At 37.1% G+C, this 5,716-nt stretch overlaps 1 protein-coding gene and 1 pseudogene across 7 annotated transcripts in view; one reads left to right on the plus strand and one right to left on the minus strand.

Annotated features, from left to right (window-relative positions):
- The window catches only part of Tfdp2 (transcription factor Dp-2), a 227,714-nt gene that overhangs the window by 119,901 nt on the left and 102,097 nt on the right, over positions 1–5,716 (plus strand). The gene's annotated exons all lie outside the window — the stretch shown is intronic.
- On the minus strand, positions 2,025–2,463 carry LOC105741909 (annotated as a pseudogene).

The following is a 5,716-nucleotide window of genomic DNA, read 5'->3' on the forward strand; positions in this document are numbered from 1 at the left end:
TCCCAAGGGGGTGGAAGACGATCTCACCCATGCTGTGCCTGGAGTTGGACTGGTAGGTCTCACCGGCACAGGGTAGTTGTTTTATTTTTGAGACAAGATCTTGCTAAGTTACCAAGTTGCCTAAATTGTGATCTTCCTATCTCAGCTACACAGAGAGCCAGTATTATGGACTTGTGCCACCAAAGCCTAGTTTGTGCTTTTCTTTTGCTTTTTTTTCCCCCAAAGTACCTTTTAACTTTTTTTTTTTTTACTTTACTTGCTGTTTTGCTTTTTCGCACAATTTTCAGAGAATTAACGTTTTTGTAAGTCTGTTGTACTTTGTGTATTTTTAGTGCTGTTTTCCAGGAACTCTGTTAGATCTTTTCATTATTTTCATAAAAACTTCAGGATTTCTGTAAGATTGATGCTGTTGTTACACCCATAGAGTTCAGAAGACTGAGGACAGAGAAATTCATTTTCTAAGGTGGTAAAGACAGTTCAAAACAAGTCCTTGAGACCAGAGGTGGTTATTGTAAATGTACCGTTCTGTGTTCATATATTTCTTTTTCTTTTTTTGGCAGAACTGGGGATTGAACTCAGGTCTTTGCACTTGCCAGGCAAGCACTTATTCTACTGATCTCTCTCCCCAGCCCTCATGTATTTCTTTAGTAATCTTTTTTTCTTTTTTTACTGTGCAGAAAAAAAATATTGTTTTAATTTTATATTTCAAATTCATACTTTATACATTAAGTACTACATAAAGTTATCTTTAGACTATTTAGTATTTGACTAGGGCAATATTTCAACTGCATCTGGAGAAAGACAATTTGCTTTTCTATTTATAAACATTAAAAATGGTGACATATTAGAAAATAGAGCTTTAGCAGTCAGTGTTTCTCTAGCTTGCTACTGGGTTAACAACACACATTTTGGATTAGGGGTTGTTGGATATTATGTAACAGTTCACATCTTTTGTGTGAGTGGTCCCTTGGGTTGATCTTATGACAAAACAAATCATCTGTGGTGAAAGCCAAAATTAATCTTTGGATTTAAACATTGGGAGGTCGAGGAATCTCCTGTACTGCACTTTTCATCTCTTAAAAATGGAAATGTTTTAGCAGCTTAAACCTTTTTAGTTGTAATGTAAAATATAGTACACTAAGTTACAAGCAAATCAGTTATAACATACACTTTAGTACAAGAGCAAACTTTATAAACAATTGTAGACCTCTGAAATTAGGCCAGAGTAAAACAGTTCAGGGTCTTACATTCAGCAAACTCATACTAAAATATTTTTTGTAGGATAAAAGCCAAGAAAACTTTACGTATGCTACAAGCTTATTACATGTATTTACATGGCTCTTTTTCTCCACTTAATTTTTCACATTATATCACTTTGCACTTTCAACTTTGCAAGGACGAGGCCAGATCACTGTCAGAAAGGCTTCTACAGAGGAGCTACACTATAAAGAGGATGTACTGTGAAAACTACAGAGACAGCTTTGGTGCATCTGTTGCCAGATGCCTATTCTTTTTTTTTTTTTTTTAAGGGCCACCAGGCTTTTTATTATACCTCGTTGTAATAAGCCCCAGGTGCCCTTTACACATTTACCACTTACAATTTAGCAAAATGCTGCTATTAAGAAAAATTCACATTGTCTTTTGGCAGTTCATTAGGGTATTGACATGTTACTGGTTTGATTATTAAGACAATTAAACTTTTGAGATGTCTGCCTGGTTTTCAAACTTGTGTCAGCTTAGATGTTTACAATCTGAATCACTACAAGTAAATCTGATCCATGAGTCAAGTAAAAAAGTTGATTTATCAAATCTAAACTGAGTGATTTCACTTAGAAGTTACCTCACTGAGAACATTATCAAGCACGGTTAGTTATTTTAAGTTGCACTGATTTTATTCCATCACAATGCACACAACACAAATGAGATGAAATCTGATTATAGCTTTCCATCCTCAGCTTTACACAGAGATTCTCTAGTAACTTTGTTTCAGACCAGTTAACCACTATTTGTAAAAGTAACTAAATTTAAGCATCTTTATACCTGTACTTTAAGGTTTTAAGTTGAAAGGTCATTATTTCCTTATCTGAAGGATTAAAGGAAACAGAAACCCAGCGGCTCAGGGCATGGGAAGAGCACTTGGTGACGAACACTTGGCGAAGGTGGCTCACTGAATTTGACTCCAGCATAGTTTTGATTACCGTGAGACTGAAAAAGCAAGCTGAGACTTGATAAACTAGAGTTCCAATTTGGATTATTTGAAAAATTCTTGTTTTTCCCCCCATTCTGCATGGCCTGCCTTGCAGCTGCTGAGGAGTTATAGGCATGTCCTCTTTCTTTTTTCTTATGAACAGTCTTCATCTGGGAATTCTGATCCTTGGTTTTCTGTCTGTTAAGCTGTTGTTGACTCTTAGTAACATTTCTGATTTGAGGGTCTGGAATGTTATATGTCTCTCCACCACCCATCTTTAGCTTCTTTGTCAGCTTCCCATCTGCTTTTCAGGTTGCAGTATTTCCACTACGTGTCTTCTTCCTTGCTGCCAAGCTCAAGATAATAGGTGTTGCTTTTTGACAGATCCTTTCCTTTGTCTCAGTGCAGAAGTTTTCATGGGCTGATTTGCTGAGTTCAGTCTAGGAGCTAAGGCCAACACCTGAGTCTCCTCAGCACACAAATTTCAGAGAAGTCCAACTTCAGTCTGCTGAGGCACCTCCCTCTCAACATTGAGGCTTCACTCCCTTTCCAGGGAGCAATGAGCCACAGATTGGACAAAACCTACCAGGTCCAACAAGTCAGCTATTGATGACCTTTGCATCTCCTGACCTGACCACCTTCTAGAAATCTTTCTATAACTTGTTTTTCAGTTTAGGCTTATAGGGAGTCTGATAATTGGCATATAATTTCACCAATTAATAAGTTTTATCAAGCACACTTCATTGTAGATTAATTTGTATACTTCTAATTGGTTGCTACCATACTTCAGTTTAAACCTTGTGTCTTGGCAGTCTTTGAAAATTGTTAATCTGAATTAGAGCTTCTTTGAGAGGAAGTTTCCCTTTCATTTTTATTCTGTTGTATTCCTTACACTCAATAATCTCAGAAGGCATATTACTACTTATACCAAGGCATGTTGTAACTTACTTGCAGTGTAGCTAGCAGTTAGGGGAAGCAAAAGTAGATGAGAAGCTTCTGCTCCAGGGTTGAACATGTGCTGGATTCTCATAGGATATTTTGACCTCAAAAATTTAAATGTATGAAGCATAAGTTTAGCTGCCAGTTAGTAAGTGAACCCAGTTTTCACCTCTACTTTTTTTTTTTTTTTAATGTATTTAGTACAGCGTCTATAGGGCCTCACTATGTAGCTCAGACTCATAGTGATTCGGCTGTGTTCAGCCTCCTAAGGGCTGGGATTACAGGCATGTGCCACCACACCCAGTCTCAATCACTGTCTCAGTGCGCCCTGGGGGCAGGGCTGGTCCAGAGATTGAACCCATGGCCCCTGTGTCTGCTTAAGCAGGTGCTTTAATCCTCTGAGCTATTTGGCTGGCCCTCATTTTTACTTCTCCATGTTCAAATTTGTACATTTGCACATAGAGAAGCAAAGTTTCAAATAGAATCAGAAACTAGCAGTTCCAATTAAATATAGCAGACCTTGGGAGGTACTTACATGAATCAAAGTAAAGATAAATCCCTGAAACAGAACAGCAGGGATGGAAAGGAAAAAGATTAATTTCTTCCCATCTCTACTCTACCTACAAAGTTAAGGAAGTGAAGGGTTTTTGTGTGTGTATTTTGTTTTGTTTTTCTTTTTTTGAGGGTTTTTTTGAGACAAGTTCTCATTATGTAGTTTCAGGCTGCCTGAGTGAGGTTTGTGCAACCAGAAACTTTAGCTACCACATTTGGTGGGACTGCTCTTTGCAGCACTGAGGGTTTTTTTTCCTCTCTTCCATCTTTCTTATCATTACCTCCCTACTTTTCTTGGTAACCATAGACATGTAAAGGCAGTGGGAGAAAAGGATTTTTTTGTGACATTTTGCTTGATGTGAAGAAATTAGTAGTAGGAGGCTAAAGAGGGAAAATCTATGGCAAAAAATATATGTAATTTTTTGTTTTGTCTTAGTCCGTTTTGTGTTTATTGTAAGAAAACACCTGAGGCTAGATAATTTATAAAATTAAGAGTTTTATTTAGCTCCAGGTTTTGACTGAAAATCTAAGATCAGGTGACTCCATCTTGTTGGCCTTTGGTGAGGACCTACTAGTTACAGTCACAGTATTGCAGATGACATCATGGCAGGAACATACCCAAGAGAAAGAAAGGTCACATGTCAGACAGGAGGAAAGGTGTGGGAAGGTGTTTGGCTCCTTTTTGTAACAGCCCACTTTCATAGGAACTGACACATTTCTATAAGAACCAATCACTGCCTGACCAGCATTAATACATTTACAACATTCAGATTATAGCACTGTAAGAAAAAGCTTCATTAGTATGTTTGTGTATATGTGATCTTGCTGTGAACTTGGATATGGCTTTAGTATCTTTATTCCCTAAAGATTTATGTGCTAAAACCTAGTCCCCTGTGTAGTAATGTTGAGAGGTGGGGAAACTTCACACTGAATAACACCCCTAGCCCTTTTCCTGTTTTTTAAAAGTTTAAGTGACTAAGGTCTTAAGAATTGAATCCATGGGGCCAGGGAGATAGCTCGGTAGGAAGCGCAAGCTCCTGAGTTCAATCCCCGGTTCTGCCAAAATAAATAAATAAATAAATAAATATATAAGTAATTTTTAAAATAATAAATAAATAATTAAAAAAAAAAAAAATTGAATCCAAGTCCTTTGCACTATGCTACATCCCTAGCTTATTCTTATCTTTCATTTTGAGACAGGGTCTTGGTAGATCACTGAGCTGCCCAGACTGGGCTTGAATTTGAAATCCTCTGGCCTCAGCCTCCTAGGGCACTGGAATTACAGGTGTGTGCTGCCACAACTGGCTTAGGCTCAGGGATGGGGACTTTCAGAGGTCCTGATCACAGGGGCTGCACACTTCTAAATGTGTTAATGCTGGCCAGGCAAAAAGAAAGATCATAAAATAGCATCATAGGATAAAATCACAGGATAATATCAAATGATATTTGCTGTATTCTTACAATTTTTAAAAAATGAATCTGAAGCTGGGCATGGTGGCACACACCTATAATCCCAGTACTCAGAAGGCTGAGGCAGGCAAATCACTGCGAGTTCAAGGACAGGCTGGGTTACAAAGTAAGTGCAAGGCCAGCCTGAACTGTATAATGGAACCCTGTGTCAAAAAGGACCAAAAAAAAAACAAAAACAAAAACAAAAAACTGAAATAGTTCGTACTAAGTAATAGATTGTCATAGAAGTGAACCAACTGAAATGTCAATAAGGATAGTAATAGGGGCCGGGGAGATGGCTCAGTAGGATAAGTGCTTAACTGGCAAACACAAGGATCTGAGTTCAATCCCCGGTTCCGCAAAAAAAAAAAAAAAAAAAAAAAAAAAAAAAAAAAAAAAAAAAAAAAAAAAAAAAAAAAAAAAAAGATAATAATGATAGCTAAATATTAAATACTACGTGCTATATTAAAACTTTCTTGAATTAATTGAATCTAAGTAATTATTCCAAGAATATTGATGCAAGGAGGTTAAATTAGATAATACAACTATGGAAATAAAAGGTAGATCTATAATTTGAAGACAAATACG

The sequence above is a fragment of the Octodon degus genome, unplaced genomic scaffold (assembly GCF_000260255.1).
Source record: "Octodon degus isolate 3935 unplaced genomic scaffold, OctDeg1.0 scaffold00028, whole genome shotgun sequence".
NCBI classification, from domain to species: domain Eukaryota; kingdom Metazoa; phylum Chordata; class Mammalia; order Rodentia; family Octodontidae; genus Octodon; species Octodon degus.